This window comes from Neolamprologus multifasciatus, chromosome 19, assembly GCF_963576455.1.
Source record: "Neolamprologus multifasciatus chromosome 19, fNeoMul1.2, whole genome shotgun sequence".
In the NCBI taxonomy this organism is placed as follows: Eukaryota; Metazoa; Chordata; class Actinopteri; order Cichliformes; family Cichlidae; genus Neolamprologus; species Neolamprologus multifasciatus.
In genome coordinates, this window is record NC_140457.1 from 7,237,552 (window position 1) to 7,257,136 (window position 19,585).

The following is a 19,585-nucleotide window of genomic DNA, read 5'->3' on the forward strand; positions in this document are numbered from 1 at the left end:
TTATTGTACTTTGTCCTACATGTTATTTCTGGTAAAGTCTGAGTTATTTATTTTGCAGATTACTTGCAATATTATAGATCATGCTAATGAACAATGTATACATAGTTAAAAATCAATAGCATCTACAACATTAAAGAGATATCTACATCAAAAAATTTATAATTATGATCCAATAATGCCATGTATATAATTCTGAAAATTCCACATAGTAAGTAAATTAAATGTAAGTACCATGAATATGTTTTGATGAAACAGCCTGTGCAGTGATTGGGTTCTTCAGTAGTTTAAAAGTTCAGCAGAACTTTTAAACTACTGAAGTTTTTTTTTTCCATTTGCAACGGAAGAAAGATTCTTAAAGTTCCTTTGCCTGTGAAAGCAACTCACTCCAAAACAAACCATTTTTAAATAAGAAATGGAGAAATAGACTTCTATACTAGAGTTTCCCAATTTTTAACTTTTAATTAATTAATTAATTAATTAATTACAAGATTAAAGATTGATTAATTATTTTTTTTTGGAGGGGGGGGGGGGGTGATCCCCTTATTTCTTTGCAATGTCTCTTGGTGACATTTCATTAATGGAAGTTTCGAGCACTTTAATCAAGGAGTCACTTCTTTAATACCTTCTTAAGCCCCTTGGACAGGATTCGCAATGCAGCAAGCGATGGGGAAGAACATACTCTGCTCTTCTTTTATATATTGCTTTGTCCTAGATGGAATCTTGCAGGAATCAAGGTCAGATGCTTCTATAAATGTACTTGATGAAATCGAGTAAAAAATAAATAAATACTTCCTAGGGTCTTAGAATACTCAAGTCTAAACCTGAAATGCATATTAAAATGCTGTGTGATTGATACAGTATTCTAGTTTATTTTAAATAAATCTTAGAAGAAAGCTGCTGGAGAATCATCCTATTATCCTAATGCTATCTGTACATAAAAAATTACATCACAAAGAGAAACTCTACATCGTCTACATTGCTGTTTGTTACAACATAAATAGTATGGTCAAAGACCTATGTGTAGAAAACTCATTTGATGAGCTTCTGCAGAGTTTTCTCCTGATGGCTTTCTATTTTTTTTCCAATGGTCATTTTATATAAGCTCTTTATGCTGGTGTTGCCAAGCTTCAGGTATTTTTTTAAGTTTAGCAAAATCATTCCACCTTATTCAGAAAAGTTACACTTCACACAGAGAAAAAAGAGGAGAAAGAATATGACTACTAAATGAGATCTAAATTAGTCTAGCAATTTGGGAATATTAAAATCATCCACCCTCTGCGAGAGGGATAAATCCACTCTGACTAAGCATTTGACATACAGTATTTAAAGCCCTAATGATTAAATCAATCACAAAAAGGTGGACATGGAGCCATATAAATAAACACATCTTTCTGTACCATAAAATCCTTTTAATACTCTTGGATTTACCCAGTGACCCCATGGAAAACAGTCTTCTATACGTTGTTTAATCCTATTTATATTATAAAACTGCTAAATTAATAATAAATAATTGAGATTGCTGAGAGGCTCAATATAAGCAGATAAAAAAAACATGAATTACATATGGGTTGGTTCCAAACTGTCCACCCCTTTCATGATTAGTCAAGCCTTCAGTGAGCTAATTTACAGGCAGAACTAAAAATTTCATTACATTAAACAAAGTTCACTAACATAAGAAGAGATGTTAATACTAAAGTAGCCTGTAAATGACTGTACATACAAAGGTTGGGCTGTGTCGCATGTGATTAACTTATTGAAAACACTCATAAAGTATTCCATTAAATATTCAGAATGCTGTCAGTCAGTGAAATATGACTGCATTGCCTTCCCTCCCTTTGATCAAACAGTGATGTTTGTTGATAACAAGCTGCCTTCTGTTTGCCGAGCGCTGTAAATCCAGCTGCTGATGGCAAAAAACAAGATGCTGAAGCACAAAAATACCAGAAAACACCCCAGAGAGACATGAATGAATAAATAGGGCGGGCTCTATATTTAGCTTCAGCATCAGCATGGAGTCAGCTCTTCTGATGAGGCAAATGAAAAGTTGCTCCACATTTGCATGACGTGGGGCTTTTGTTGTCTGGCAGTACAATATATGTGTCACCAGCTAATTAGAGGAAGAAAAACACATCCCTCTATCAATAGTTCCTTTGATCAGGAAAACATTAGAGGTTTTGTCAGTAGTCAGTCACACTAAAATAAAAAGTTGTCTTTTTCTCCTTTTTTTCTATTAACTGAAACTAGAAATGGAATAGATTTGCACATTTTATGTGCAGATCTGTTCTGATTCTCTAAGTTTTAATAGACTTTAAAGAAGAAATGTCTTGCTTGGCATTAATTGGAAGCATTCATTCGATATCTTAATGATCCAGTGGCCCCTGAATGATGGTTTCACCTATGGTTGTTCCCTTTGTTCACTTCAAATGATACAATATGACAAGTTTGCCAGTATTACACCCACACTTGCCTTATACATGCTGAAGCTTCACGAAAACTGACTCATGTAGCACAAAAAGATCTAGTTGATATAAATAGAACACATGTTTTGGGTACTAAAAATCATTCCCTTCCCTGCAGACTCATGCACCTGCTCTGAACTATTCACATGTCATTGCTGTGAAGGCTTGGGTTAAATATTTTGCTAAAAGGCGAATAACCCCTCTTGTCAGATATTCCCCATCATATTTCCAGCAGGGATAGACCTAATGACATGATGATCAGTATGTGTAATGTTTGCCTGTTACCCTTGTAGCTTTAGCCTAAAGAGTTCATGCTTCCTCCTCAGCCCGTATAATGTTTTTCTTTGTACCCTTAAAAGCTCTTTAAATGCCACTCATCAAACTCCAGGCAGGCTGTCATATGCCCTGCTCTAGTGCTATCTTTAAAGCCACTCCACTAAAGGCCCGATTAATAGAACACTGATGACAAGGCCATGCTTCAAGGAGGTTCTCTTATTTCTGCAATTGAGTTCTGAGGGTTTTTCTTCAGGCTTCTTAGTCAGTTTGCTCACCTTCTTATTTAGCTTTCAAACTTGAATTATTAAGGTTTCTGTCTTCACAAAATGATGACAACTTTAAAAATGTTTTATTCTCTTGCTCTAATACTGGAACAATTACACTTGGCTTGGACATAATGTGGGTCTTTTTTTCCTAACATGTATTGTAAAATTGTGTGGCTTTTGTATATACACGTGTGTGCCATTCTAAACTAAGTCATGTGGAAGCTTAAGCCAATCACAGACTTCCTAATTGAAGTTCCAAACTGAAGGTAATTGAAACAAACACTACAAAGCTGAAGTGCCAGAGCAAAAATGTCAGTGTTCTTTGAAAAGCTTTGGGTTTGCTTTATGTATAATACTGGAAAATAAAATGTGTCACTTATATATGATATATGAATATCAGGTTTATATTAATAGGAAATACCGGTGTAAATCGAAATGTACAATAAAGTATGCAATAAGTAAGTCTGATGTTTTCTGAGTTTTGTTTGAATCCTTGCATCACATAGTGACTCAAATTTCACTAACTCAAATTTCCAGCAGTGATACCACTTTCAGTGTAATTAAGATTGTGTAATCTAAATGGTCACCTGTTGTGTTAAACAGTGTTTAGGAAACAGTGTTTTGCTGTTGACAATCATTGCCATCATTAAACCCTGGCAGCGATTTGAGGATATATTATTCTCATTAGAGTAGTTAGTCATTTTGCTGAAAAATGTCCCCCTACAGCAATATTATTACTTTGTTCCATGCACTGCTACTTTGTACATACCATTTAATCCGGTTTAACTCAATTTAGATTGAGACGTATGAGGAATCAACTTGCAAATGCTATGTATGCAATCATATAGACATTGCAGTTTTTACAATGTGGGGACTGCACAACAATGGAGACTTTTGTAAAGCTCAAGAAACAGCTGTTTGTGTACCGATGGATTGATCTTTTGGGGGCACAATTGTGTTCTATCCTCTTTTGAGGAGTGACGTTCAAATGGGATCAATACAAATCACAATTTATGTCTACTGCTAGTATATACTAATGAGCCAAAACATTATGACATTTTCTGTCTAATATTTTGGTTCCAACAATGATATAGATACATTTAATGTACAAGCATAGAGCCTGTGTGAGTCTGACTTGCCACTTAACCTATCACCAAATAATGTTTTGTCCCTCTTCAGATCTTCAGGCCTGATGGCCTTGGTCTTCATTAAAGCTGCTCATTTCCTAGTCTCTCTGTAATAAATTATTGTCTATTATAAATGAAACCCAGGCGTACACCATGTTATAATTTTATCACTTTACTTAAAAGTGGTTGAAATACTGATTTTTTTTATATGTGGTTAGGTGTAAGGATATGATGTGGATATAGGAAAGTAGTATATCTAACTATCTTGCCTAAAACCAGTGTTTCCCAAACCCTAATCATTGAATCCTACTTTTGTTTTCTTATCTCCATCACACCACACTTTTAACCATCCTCTAGTACAACTTGGAGGTTTGCATGGTTGGATGGTTTCCACAGTCTTATCTGGACCCTAAACATATGTAATACTTGAAGGCACAAGTCTGAGTACTTAGTCTTGCACACCATTCAGGTCTTGAGAGTGTAGTGCACAGGGACAGCAGTTTGGCATGTACTGTCAAGAGCAGAAAATCAGGTCAAGTATGGGAGTTTCTAATACTGAATATTCTCAGCAGTGAGCAGATAGCATAAGCCCTAAGGGGGGAAACCTGCATCAGGCTGCCCACCCTCCGAAATTGCTTATTTGATGGAAGCGCTACAAATGTGTATAGCCTCCACCGAACTCATAAAAGTCCTGACACAAATAATATGCAGTATCTATACAACGAACACATTTCTGGGTGTTGCTCTATTCTTCAACATCAATTTTTAGGTGATAATCAATCTTCAGGTGGTGATCCAACCTTATCTTTATTTATTGGACTAGCCAATGCATTTCAGATTGACTTTTATTGGAAAGTTAACAGGAAGCCTTCTAAATGCATTACACAATGGCATGGTATTCATGTAAACTGCCGACAAGTCAATAAGCAATAAAGACAGTTGGGCCAGTTGGAGTTGAGGGACGATAGCAGATATAAGTTCCAGCATATGAGAAGTGTTTCACATATTAGATAGACGTGAAGCTCTGAGTCATACCAGCTCTGAGAGAACAAACAGCTGTGGTTCTAATCATCACTGTCAACAGCACATCCAGGAACTGTTACTCAAAACTGAAGAGGCTGTGTAGGCTGCAGAATGTACTGTCTGTCTGTTTCTATTGTCGGCACAAATGTATGTTATAATTATAACTCATTTCATTTTGTTTTTTCTTGTGCCAAAGATGAAAAAACAGAAGAAAGGAATAAAAGCCATTACCCATGCTGTTATACGAGAGCGTATTCAAATACAACTACTGTCAAACTAAGTCCCATTGTATGTGTTTGACGGTGACAATCACAGAAGGCGCTATTTAAAATCAAGTCTGTATCTAAGAAGCCCTTGAGCTTTCAGTGGGCTAAACGGCAGGTTAGGCAGACAGTGCACGTCGTAACACCATAGAAAGCTGAGAGTTTGGTTGCTTTTTTCACTTCTGGCTGACAGAAAATAGCCCAGATCCCCTTCCATTCTCAATCAATACTTTTTAATCAAGGCGGACACTTTTTCAGGTCACTGACAAGTTTTTGATGAAGAGACGTGTCTTTCGCAGGTTTTATCAGGGCCAAGGCTGAGATTTTTTAAACATCTAATTTCACATTCTGTTCAAGTCTTTAATAGGGCTTTATGATGGCTCAGAAGTGATCATCACTGTCTCATAAAATGCCCAAATACTTTTATGAGACAGTGATATCCATCTGTCTTTGTCAGAGATACTGCTACCTTATCTGCACTTGCATTTAAATAGCAACTAATAACTTAATAACTGGTTTTATTGCTTTCATATTAATACGCATGTATCTCTGATGGTTGCAGGTTATTTACAATTCAGTACCTGTGAAATTGTTCGGTTCTTCCTAAACGTTTGCTAGGCTGCCAAAATCTTCAATGCTGATGTCATTCAAAGGGTGTCAGAAGACAAAATCTGATGAGAGTTGTTGCTCGTAAGTTTCGATTTGTCTTGCCCATTGTCCATAATCACCTTTCTCCCCATCTGGATGTGTGGAAATTATGATAAATATCCTGTGGTGGTGTAGTGATATTACCAACTGAAATTATAAAGGGTTAAAATACGTTTTAAAGTCACTTTTAATCATGTTTTTGTTTTGGTTGGTTTTTCTAGAAAACAGCAACAACCTGGCACTGAATAAAGTGAAGGAAGGGAGCATATCTATACACTAAGGACTAACTAGCTTATTGAAACCATGATAATAATCACCATCAGGCTGGTAATCACAAAAGACATAAAATAAATAATGAAAGCAGAATCAATGCTGACAGACGTAAAATGAGAATCAAGGCAGAGTCCCAAAACAATGATGAACGAACGAATGACTCCTAAGTCACAAGTGCAGTCACGACAAAATAAAATCGTACATTAAAGCAGGTGCAATTGATTCAGCTAATTAAAAGGGGCAACTCTTTGTGACTGTTTTCTCTTGTTAACAAAGACAGATATGTAACACACAGAAGTAGCTAATTTAGTCTAAACTTTTATTTCCCATGTGCCTATAATAAGGCTAATCAATTAGGAATAATGTGAATGCTCAGGAGCCAGGATGGCAAGAGATTTGACTGTTCCTCCCACTCTCCCAGCAGGGTGTGAATGCAACTCTTTAGAATTAGCATGCATAATGGCTAAATCGTTTCATTTCAATGGAGATTACTGCCATCAGTCGAATAATTGGCTCCGATGCACAAGTCACTTTTATTTAACTCACTTTAACTAAACTACAAACTGCTGAACTAAAGAGACACGGTTTGGTGATTCAGTGGTAAATAAATTCCAGACTTAACTACTTTGCTTAAGAGATTTTTTTAAGGAAAAGACAATGATGACACCCCGACCATCTTTCTCTGTCTGGAAAAGCATGATGAGTCATTTATTTTGACACTTTACAAGGGCCTAAGCTACACAACTGAAACAACATTATGTCAAACCCATAAGCAGCAGAAATAGAGACACACTGGTTCTTTCCTACACAACCACCCAACAAGATTTTCACGTTTCCAAAATTAACCTAGACTTTGACAATCATCTATGGAACAAAAAAAAAAATCATAACATTTTTAATAATGTATAATAGGTAGTAAAATGTTCAAGTCAGAGCTCAGTAGAAAGTCATGTTGGATTTGCAAAGGCTAAAAGAAACACATGCTTTACCAACTTCACTTTCTAGATACATCAAGCAGACAATAAGAACCAATAGGTCCTGCATGATTGTGATTGTGCAACACTGGCTGCATTATTACTGGAAACCTCCCCACTGGATGTAGCTCTTTGTGCTTAGTGTAAGTAGGCCAAGGATTTATATGAAAAAGTATATATTTTTGTCCTTACTCTATAAAAGTACAACCCAAATGGCATAACAAAATCCTTAGCCAGTGAACAATTGAAGATACTTTATCACTGTCTTACTCTGTTTTCCCCCAGAACTCACTTTATCTGTATCTATAAAAGAAGTCTTATTTAGCACAAGACGCTGCCTACTATAGCACAAATGAAAGAATGTCTAGGTAGAAATATATGTTTGGCCCTCAGGAAACTTCTAACCATATGTCATTGTTTTGACTACAATTACACACATGAGAAACAAAACCTTAGCTGGCTTACACGTTTCTCCTAACATGTGTGGCAAGTGCATGCCTTCAAACACACCCACTTATCATTTTGATTAACTAGCTAATGCTTTACTGTTCACCAACCAGGGCGGAAGTTTTGGGAAAAGTTCACAAACACTTGCTGAAGGATGAGAAAACTATTCAGAGATCTCACCATCCAGACATTTTCTGATCAAAGCTCAGTCAAAGTAGGCAAAACACATTTTGCTGCACAGAAAAATCTGTTACAGTTTCATCAGCCAGTTTTTATATAATCTTCATGACTGTGGGATGTAGCAGATTTTGTTTGAATGTCAAGTTTGGTTTAGTTCTTTGAACTCAATTTGCTTGGGCAACGTTTTAAGCATATCACATATTTCCCGATATTTCTTTCACAGATCTCTTAGGAGAAGCTTCCAAACACACCCACTCTCTGAAGATATCTGCAGTGGAAACAATACATCTCAGCTTTATTTAAAAAAATAGAAAGATCTGAGCACATCACTTCCAATGCATTACAACATGTGCCTAGCAGTATTTTCTTCCTGTCAGAGAAACCAGCTATTTCACCAACTGACAGTAATAGTTATGCTGTATTTGATGGTGCATCTAAGAAGTACAAATAGTAGATGCAATGCGTATTGATGTGATGCAGTAGTAACATAGTAGTGACCTGTAATTTGTAGGACATTCACATTGTAAGCTGAAAGTAGTGTACCATATGCTGGATGCAGAACATAGACATATATAGTATAGTATATAAATGGACATAGGCACCTAGACATCATGTAGTGTTTTCTTAAGCCAAAAGCTATCATATTTGAATTAGGGCTGGAGCACAAGCTCAAATAGCAAACTGTGTGCATGCAACACAAAAACATTAAAACATTTTAAAAAATAAATTTAGCTAAATAGAAATTTAAAACTGCAATCAAACCTTAAATTGAAAGAACAGACTATTCTCTGCTAGACAGTGTTGCCTGTATCTGTCCTTGTGGTGGAATTGAAAAGCTCTATTATAGAAGGTGCCCTGCTGTCTGTCCAGTAAGTACTGGCGGTCAAGGATTATCCAAAAGTGTATTGAAATGTGTCTTATTTGCAGCCAGTCACAGAGCCAGCCTTCTTAATCAGTTTAGTTAGTTTGACTGTATCACCAGAGCTGACGGTGCTCCCCTCTGCTCCCCCAGCCGACCACATCAATGTATACTCAAAGCTCACCACAACTGACTTATTATTATTATTATTTTTAATTAATTAATTTTTTTTTTAGAAAGTTTTCAGCAAATTGTTGCACACATTAGACGATTTCAACTTTCTTAGGAAACAGAGACTCCTATTTTTACAGATACTTTCTTGTTTTTCCAGATCAGCAAGTTCATATGGAGAACCCATTATAGACACAGGTTGTGGAGTTGTCCGCCTCATTCTTCCCCTCATGTATACTTCCAACCATTGCAGAACTGTGCTACTGTAGGTGGCAAGTTGTAATGAAAGTCTGAGGTGTCCATGGTGTACTCACCAAAATTGAGGCACCATCTTCAACCATCTGTAGTATAAAGCAAGCCACATTATTTGTTATATAATTTCATAAAAATCCTCTCAAAGGCACCAAATATAATCAAAAGCCCCAGCTCAGCGACTCCGATTAGTGGCAGTCAGGCTTAGCAGACGGTTATCAGCTACACTAGCCTGCTGGTGCACCCGTCAATCAAAATGGCTAGGTTTCATTTTTCAGCCCCAGAAGATGCCACTTGATTTGGCCAAGATATACTTTTTTCTTCTTTTTTTGGTAACAGGGTTATTGATAGGTTTGTAGCATAAACCTATTCGCTTCAAGACAATTCAATTGCACAGCAAAGCAAGACACGAGTAGGCAAAGTTCTTTATGTTGCTCTCGTCGGGTCCCCCCGTAACACTGCTCTTTATTGACGTTACATGAGTATGCATAGGTTCATTAACATATGACGTCTTACATAGGTATACATGTGGACAAAGAATACCTTGTCTGTGTGTCGTGTAGGCGTGTGTGTGTGTGTGTGTGTGTGTGGGGGGGGGGGGTCACGATGTGCCAGGCTGGTGCCAGGTGCCAGGAGTCTAGCGGTCCATCTGAACAAAAGGCTCTTATACTTAACCAGATACAGAGGTTTCCTCCTATACCATAAATCAGTAAGAGCAGATATAACCTTTCTCCTGACCTTAAGTTGTGTGTGCATGCCAGAGTGCTCTGGGAGGCACACAGAGTCTCCACAGACTACTACGGATCAAACCGCTATCAATCTACAACTAATTATAAAACTCTAAGCATATATGAGTAAATATTTCCAAGCATAAATGACAATCCACTATATAAACCTGACAGTTATCAATACACAAAATTATACAATATTGTCTGCAAGGCTATTTCAAAAGGGAAACTCATCAAGCAATAAAAAGAGAAATACTCTAAGCTACAAAACAAACAGGTTTTTCCATTTAAACTTCAGTAAACCAGAGTCACCATCTATGTCCTTGAAGTCATCTAAAAACTCACTAAGTCCTTGTTTCAATACTTTTAATCACTCAATAGCCATGGAAACATGTTGATACTTCCTGGAAACACTTGGCATGTTAATTGATTATTAGTAAAAGACTCTAAACAACCTTCAACTCAAATAGCTCTAACTACAGTCCACAAAGAGCTACATTTCTCTTAATCTATATAATTTATAAAGATCAAATCAATATCCCCTTAGCTATTATCAAAATTCAGATTATGGAGTAGGAAGTGTGTGGAGGTTGAGTGGTAGGTGCGCTATGGAAAGAGCTGATTGACTTTTAACACATCAATTAGACTGGAATAATGTGATAGAATGACTATTTCCATTCACCCAATGAGTTCCAGAACACTGATTGGCTAACATTATTGATATTCTGTCTTATTTACCATTGTTGCTCTGAAGTTTTTGTATAGATTTCTAATTCGTGTAGTGATTAACACCTATTACATCTCGTCGCATGCTGCAAGAAGGGCAGGATGAAGAGTCTCCTAATTTAATTGTCTAACACAGTGATTTTTATAATATTAGCTGCTGTTGAGGAACTGCTGGAGTTAAGTGATGAGGGGGACTTAACGATCACACTACACACTCTGCTCAGGTCCAACTGAGTCACAATCGGCCCACCTCTTTGAATGCCATGCTTAATCATGCCTGAGCGTGGAACACAGCAACACTCCTCAAACAAATTGGACATTGGGGTTCAAATGTGCTTGGGGGCAATCATCTTTCTGCCCACTTAAAGCCAATCAGCCTCCACTCTAGGTTCTTTAAATTGCACTGCTCATATTTCATTCTTCCTTGTAGACTCAACCATGCGACCCACCTTGTCTCCATCCCCAACTAATGCAAGTCACTCATCCGGCCCTAATTCCTGTCACTGCTATGATGTGCCATTGGAATCTAATCGCCAAATAGCATAATTGAATTCAGTATATCAATAAATCATGTTAAATTCCCTCTAATGATCTCTTCTTATTGAAATACAGTAGGAGGTTAATGAGTTTAAGTTAATGAGCAATGGTTGCTGGTTAAAATCTTCCATGTTTTACAGTGACTGTAGCTCAACACCGATTCAAATCAGTAAAGAATATACAGCAGTTTGCATGCTGCACAACACACAACCCTGCTTTATTTGTCCATTAGTGTAGGTTGTGGAATATTTCTCTGTGTAAACAACTCTGTAAACTTCCTATAAGGTCTAAAACTAGTGTTGTCAAACTATAGGCTCACCATAATGTCCCCTGGCAGCGAAACACAATTTACAGTCTCCCTTTGTTTCTGGCTGACCCTGTTTATCCTTCACAGTGCCCTGAGAGTCTAAACCTATAAAACAGGTATTATTTTCCTCAGCTAGTGGCGTAACTTGTTGGAATATTTTACACAGATTCTGTGGCAGGTATCGGTCAGAAGGAGTTTGTTAGTGTATGGCCCTAACCTCATCTAAAGGTATCATTGAATCCATGACAGCTGTCTACAGTTACCAAGAAGTAAGGTAGAAACTGAGAAAATTATGGGGAGAACAAAAATATGAAACCAAGCAGAAAGGAACTGACAAAAGATTGAATGTCAGACTGATGAGTAAGGAAGAAACTTAAAAAAAGGCAGAAGGGAAAAGCTTTGAACCCTTAAAAGTCACAAAGGAAAGGCTCGACTTTACAAGAAAAATAAATAATATCAAAGCAGTTTTCACTCTTGATCATTCAAATGTCTGTAGTCTAATTGGAGATGTAGAATATATCAGATGTAGCAATTTACACACATTTTTCCACATCATTTTCTTTTGTAATGTCAATAAAAAACATGTGGCAGATCCAGACCTTCTTTTGTTAGTCAGACTGGGCAGATGGTGTGAGTAGATGAATGAATGACACAGTGTTCAGAAACTGACTCACTTCAGTTACTTTTTTTTTTTTTTAAGCAAACTGTTCTGATATTCTCCATGTTTAATACTACATCCTACAGACTGGTTAAAATGAAAGACTTAACCTATTTGATAAAACAGACAACTGCATAGTTTGTAATTCCCTGATTTAAATCTGCCTCTTTTTTTAGTTGTACCATACTATTTCTGTATTAGGTACTAATATAGGAGAGTGCATTTACAGAAGACTCATTTACTGAAATCAATCTGTTGTTTTGCCCAGTGCCACATGCAGAGCTGACTGCGTTCAGCGTGTATTTGACCCTGTTATAATTTGTACACATACAGTACATGATATTTATTCCAAGCCTCTATTAGCATCTAGAAGTAGTTTCGATTCAAATTTAGGCCTTTTGAATATAGGAAGTAAAATAAAAATAAGGAGGAAATGACAGGAGGGAGGCTGGGAGCATAAAAAATCAGCAGGTGAGGAAGGGAACAATAAAACCAATCAGGGATTCAAGGAATAAGAGAACTAAAGGAAGTAGAGCTTGATAAAACAGAATCAAGCAGAGAAGGCCGAAAGAAGAAAGAACAAGGCAGGGGAGGGAAATTCAAGGAAAAGAAAGAAGGACGGAGAAAGAAGGCTAGCTATAGACTGAGGGGCTGAGGAGGGATGATCAGGTATTGTGAAATGCTTTGTCTGTTCTTACTAATGACTGGCTAAAATCCCACAATATAATTGGGAATAAAATGGGAATAAAAACGTTTGACTTCCACACATTGAGTGCATTAGTTGATCATCCTGACATTTAACGGTTTCTTGGTTAATAATGCAGCTGTGAGATCAGCCTGAGGACTATCAGTTAACTAATAAGTGCACAACTAATGCCAATGTGTGGTCGACATGAAACCTTAGTGCTTGCTTGTTTTCAGCACTTTTGGGGCATGATTATAACAAATAGATGAGCATGATGAACTAATCTTATTTCACTTCATTCCACCCTTAAGACCTTGGCAAAAACACCATGTTAACTTGAAGTGGATAGATTCATACATCATACATTGCTGCTTAGGGATATCAAATCCCTTCCCCCATTGGAATCGGTTAGAGGAAGCAATGTTAGATTGAGATGAAGTGAAGGCTTTGAAAACTTAGTAGTAAGTAAAGTTTTTGTACTATATTTAACCTTAAAGCAACCTTTGTAGGTGTAGCTCACTTACAACATTGAACTGCTAAATAGACACAGTAAACATGATCCTGTAAGGATGTCTTTGCAGGAATGACACTTTAAAAGCTTTTTGAAACTGGCGCCGTCATTCCCAGAAAACAGCTGGATATCATCTTGATTTCCATAGCTGTAGCTAAATAACCTGCGACACGGCTTTGCTGGAGTTACTGTGGCTGGCAGCATTCAATTAAAATGCCTCTGTCTTCTTATGCAAGTAACCCAGTTCCTTGGTGAGGCAGGGATCTATGGGGAAGCAATTAAAATCCAAATTCTTCCCAGTATGTGGACTTCACAAGGAAAAAAAATCCTTGGACAGCCTAATGTTTGTTTGGTGTGTTGACTAGTGGTTTTCTTTAGATATAAGAAATGTTAAGGGGGGATAAAGGACAGAAGGAAGGACAGCAGAAGCAAAATGAAAAAGAAAGCGGGGATTAAAATAAACGAGAGAGGAAGGAGGGGATAAAATTCAGAGCCAAGCAGAGATGAGCAAGGAAGAAGTAAGAAATGAAGAGAGCAAAAAGAAAGGGGGAAGTAAGACTTGCAAGATCAAGAAAAGGAAGGAAGGTAGAGTGTGTGTGTGTGTCGGGGGGAGGGGTTAAAAAGGGGCAACCAAAGATGGAAGCTTACTTGAAAAGGATTAAAAAAAAAACTGGTGAAAGAATGCAAGGATGAAAGGAACTGTCAGTAAATACCGATATAAAACTCTATTATTTATCTATTAAGCTTCTGATTATAGTCAAGCAGCAACAGAAAGGAAGACTGTCCTTCTGTTTATTTGTTCTCAAGTCAGACTCTGTGAGTTCGTGTGTGAACGCACTATGCACTGACCTTGAATTCCTCCTGCGGGCAACAAACAATCCAAAGTTGTTCTCTTCCTCCCACGGATGAATGTTGCAAGGTGACGTTTGTGTGTGTGCTTGTCTGTATGTGTGTGTGTGCGTGTGTGCGCGCGCGTGTGTCCTCCACCTCATCCGTTCACTTTTTCACCTGCAGGAAAACAATGCGGAGAGACAGGGAGCAGGATGGGATGAGAAATGGCACTGATATTGGACATTTGTGTGGCTTCTAATCCTGTTTATTTAGAAGAAGAGAGACGAGTGGCCCTAGAAACCTATAGCTGAGGTCTGGAGTTTGATCTGTTGTTTTGGGGGGCAGCATAATTTTGAAACCTGCCTCTATATTTGCTGCTTGGGTTTATTATATCTAGTAAGATACATGACAAGATTTCTTTATGACTGGTGTTTTGTTCTTAGACAATTTATTTGTTACATTTTAGGGGGGAAATGCATAAAATAAGCATAGCGTCGTCACAATTTTAAAAATCAATGTTCCCAACACAACTGCTGTGATCATGATCCTCACCTTTCTAATCTTTAAAGAGTGGCTCTAATAATGATCAGATCAGGATCTAAGCACACACAGTCTATCAAAATTAATTAATAAGAAAATCAGATACCTGTAAAATGTGAACTGTGTTTAAACTACCTCTTTAAGTTTTATTAAGACATTTACCTAAGACTGGACCTCTCTACCATCTTTGCATAGTGTCTGCCTTACAGTGTTTTTACTTGAGCTATCACATAAAAACAGTTGAACTGGTCTAATAATAAGGTTTGTTGTGAATTACTCAAAAAGTAATGCATTCCACATTACCCATTCCTTTTTTTAAATTTATGCGTCATGTTGCTTATTTAGTCTTTGAAGTAAAAATACTTGTGTTACTCCTCAACACATCCTGAGATGTTACATAATTACCAGTTAAATTTAGACTACTGCTCCAAACACTGGCACAGATCTCTATCCTAATGAGGAAACAAGGTCTTTCTATTAGTGTTTGAGCGCTCTAACACACTGACAGCAAAGTTGGTGAAATCCAGGTCAAGGAACACTTCACAGAAAAGTCTTGCCAACTGTAGCAACCTTTGACTGCTTGGCTGGGGTCGACATATACTTATGTTTTTTACTAGTTTATGCTGGTATTTTGTCGTTGCAGAAACAGAGGGAGATCTGATCTTATGTACGTAGAAGTAGATAGTTTTTGTAGGTTGGGTTCAGATTGCATTTTACCTTCTTATACTTTGTAAGCTTGTACATTGCTTTACCATTTTCCCCTTCCTTCACACAAACTTTCCATCTGCAAAGACTGCATATAATTAAAGAATGTGTGTTTTGAAATGCTTTGTTATGCACTGCATTGTTTCTTTGCTGAAAAATGTAAAGTTGTTTTGGTATTGCTTAGATCTTTCTAATGAAGATGGTGTTTACTGATAGCTTATCACTGACTGGAAATCAGTGTGGTTTATTATTTAAAACTCACACACACGCACGCACGCACGCACTTGTACATTTTAGCTTATTATTTTCTCATTTTACCTGACTACGTCATGCCTGAACTTAGAGTTGCACTGCTGGGTAGTAAGATGTGTGGGTATAGTTTCAATTCCAGGTTCACACCATAGGAACAGTTTTCTTCTAACCTTGAACCTACTGTTGTTCCCTACTGTGTGGCTCCATCATACAGCCTTGGGTCAACATGGTAATAAAGGACGCTTCTTTGCGTCATGCTGACTTTGCAAATCACTTCAACATGTTTTCCAGGCAGGTGCCTGCGGCGTACAGCACTCAGCCACCAGCCAGCTTCTCTTGGAGCTAAGTGCTGTGCCAATTATTGCATGACACCATCATCCATATCTGTTCTCATGGAAATTCATAATTTATGACACATCTTCATTTCTGCCTCCAGGGACCTGAATGCTATTATCCTGCCAAAGTGAGATCTGATTGGGCAGCTGCTATCTCAGTTGCTTCTTTGAAGTCTCATTTCTTCAAGTGCCCTTCTAAAGTCACTATAATGTATCATTGTCCAGCAGATATCCAGCGAGCCACAGAAACACCACCTATTGACTCTGAGTGGAAACTGTAAATCTTTGGCTGAAACCTTTAGAGTTGTCGGGTTAATGCTCTAATATTTAAATCCATATCTATCTGAACACAAAAAATCCTCCCAGTTGTCAGAAGACACTCCCAAACAGACTGAATAACTACTTCAGTGCTTTAATTTTAACATAAACACTGCCTGTAGTTAGATATAAAGTTCACAAACATCTAAATGATGAATGCAGTAGATAAATGACTAACACTCAAAACAAAAACACAGCCTGTTAGCTTTAAATCACAGTAGGTTTGTTCTGTTTGCCATTTGGTTCATCTTTCTAACATTTCTGTACTGTTAGCTTAACTTTTCCACATTTAACCTTAGCTTGACTGTTTTAAACCTTAAAACTAACTTTAGCCTAATGGTTTCAACCTAAAAATAATAATATTTATTTTGTTTTTTTTAAAAAGAAAGAAAAAAAAACACCACGAGTTTAAATGTATTCATTTTTATGATTGACTATGGAGGCTGGTGCTGTAGAACATTAATAACATTTTATGAACTTTTTGTGTGCTACATAAGTTTGTAATGATTTACTCCTTTAATAATATTTGGGGGGGTCATTTCAAATATTTTATAGAATGGATTTATTGTAAAGTATTCTTCCACTAAATGTGTCACAATTTATTGATTATTTTCAACTTATGGGATGTAGCTTGGCTATTCTTTAATTCTAGTATTATTATTTGCCAAGATTTTATATAAAATAATGTACCATTAGCCCGACTTTTACACATATTACCCAGTAATGGCTTATGTTTTCAGCCCTAAATTTTCAATTATTACCACATTAATCCTCAGACATATCAACCTAAAACTCTACTTACATTCCTGAGTTATAAATATGTTATTAAAATCTATCATACAGTGATCATTATGCCTCCTGGCTGACTACAGTTTTTTCAGCCGGCACAAAATGAAAGGTTAAAAGGGACGTTACATTTTTCAATACATCCCTGATTAACATGAGTCAGCTAATGAATCATTCCTGCAAACCTTGTAGGTTGAATAGTTTTTGAATGTGCTTTACATTTTCTGCCTTGTAGAATACCAGTGAGTGATATTACCAGAGAATGTCATTAAGAACTCTTTGTTCTTTGGAAAAAGGCAGTGAAAAGATAATAACATTGCATTTTGTTATGAGTTGTTCTTGTGTAATTGTTTCCCTTTGAAAAAAAGACTTCATTGTTGTATGATTCATATAACACCAGTCACATCAAGCTGTCACAGAAGCTGCACAGTCCACCTTTACGCAAGTCTGAAAAAGACAGGCAATTTGAATTTAGTCTGTGCTACCTGAGAATCTAACTGACAGTCTTAATCTTGTGCGCTGACACTTATTTAAGAACTTAAATTTTGCTTTTCCTTGTCTGCCCTTGTTGTTGCTCTATTCAACTGCACACAATAACACCACAATCATCACACCTGTCAAACCCAATACTTCACAATAAGTCTCCAAATGTAAATGAAATTTGTCTATTTTCCAGATGGCTGATGAAAAACCATCTGAACTATAAAATTATGGATTCTAACTAATGCACACAGCTCAGAAAGTTTCAAACAAAAATCCACACACATAAAAAAAAAATCCACCGAATTGAAGGATAAAGACGGCCTCTCACAGCGAGAGGAGAATTTTTATATATTTTTAATATATTATAATATATAAAAATTCTCCTCTCGCTGTGAGAGGCCATCTTTATCCTTCAATTCGGGTCGTCTACCAGAGCTTGAAGGTCATACACTGTGTCCTTGCTTTTCCTACGACTGCTTTCTACTGGACAGAGATCTCAGAGATCTTTTTTCCCTTTCTCACTGTCCCTCTCCCCTTCTGTTTTTCTTTTCCTTCCTCTTTCTTTCTATCTTTCCTATCCCTCACTCATGTCTGTCCCGTCTGTAACAACTGAAAATAAAATAAATAATAAAAACAAAGGTCGATCAAATGGACCAATACGGCAATGCCATGATGATCCATTTGGCAAAATAAATCCATTGGGTATCCTTGTTGGTCCTCAGACAACAATTCTGACGGCTAAAGAACCAAATGGGACAGGCGGAAAAAAAAAAAAAAAAAAAAAAAAGAGATCTTTTTTTTTTGTCCGCTTTGTCGTCTTCCTCCCTCCCTCCCTCCACTATTGCCTTCACCCACACCCACATTTTCTTGAGTTCTTCTCTCAGCCCTTTGTATTTCTTAAGCTTCTTCCTTCTTCCTGATGTCGCTATCAGTCGGTATAGCTACATCTATCACTACAGCCGTCTTCCTCTGCTTGTCCACCACTACTATGTCCGGTTTGTTGGCCATCACCAGTTTATCTGTCTGTATCTGGAAGTTCCACAGGATCTTAGCTTGGTCATTCTCAACTACCCTAGACATCTCCCATTTTGATGTGCCTGTACACTATGTCAGCCACTTGGTTATGGCGTTCCATGTATGCCTTGCCTGCTATCATCTTGCACCCTGATGTTATGTGCTGGATTGTCTCAGGGGCATCTTTACACAGCCTGCACCCGGGGTCTTGCCTGGTGTGATAGACCCCGGCCTCTATCAATCTTGTGCTGAGAGCTTGTTCCTGTGCTGCCATAATTAGTGCCTCTGCGCTGTCCTTCAGTCCACCTTTGTCCAGCCACTGGTAGGATTTTTGGATGCCAGCCACTTCCTCTGCAACGGGGACAGGGCCTTTCCTTGGTAGATCCCGCACTTGATGGTAAATTGTGCATTTAGCTTAAAGTTGGCATCTAGTATTGTTTGCCACGTCTCATTGAGTTCCTGATGAAAGCTTTTAGGGTCCTGTGATCTTGTATACACTGAATAGAAGTGGACTACTGGAACAAGAAGGCATAAATGAGGAAGAGTTGGAGCCACTTCTTTTTAGGAGATAGTTCTTCAACTTCATTAGGAAAAACGTTGGCTAAGAATGCCACAAAGCAATGCCACAATTATTTTCTCCTCACACATTTAGGTTATTAATAAACTTTTAAGTTTCACTTTATAAACTTTGGTTATTTTGCCTCAGAGCATATCTCCTAATTGCAGTTTGCCTCTTTGATATTTAACCCTATTCTTTTATTTAGAATTATTAACCATATAGCTTATAGACCAGTTGTGATGTAATGCTTAATACACGTCAAACACATCTCTGCATTTCTAAGCCAAATATCTTTTATATCACTACACTTGAAGAACTTGATAAAATAAATTGTACAAATGAGGACAAGGTTTAAAGATAAAGATCTTGGTCATGCTAATGTAGTGCTCTCC

At 37.3% G+C, this 19,585-nt stretch overlaps 1 protein-coding gene across 7 annotated transcripts in view; it reads right to left on the reverse strand.

Annotated features, from left to right (window-relative positions):
* Positions 1-19,585, reverse strand: part of LOC146495869 (leucine-rich repeat and fibronectin type-III domain-containing protein 2) — a 136,475-nt gene that overhangs the window by 73,001 nt on the left and 43,889 nt on the right. For 3 of the 7 annotated variants that reach the window (XM_085144488.1, XM_085144485.1, XM_085144487.1), the window contains exon 2: positions 14,220-14,378. The exons of 3 other annotated variants lie outside the window; for them this stretch is intronic. The gene's annotated coding sequence lies outside the window, so the exon portion shown is untranslated. Of the gene's footprint in view, positions 1-14,219; positions 17,956-19,585 lie in introns of those variants that run through there. One more of the 7 variants, XM_085144486.1, reaches the window with a different exon arrangement.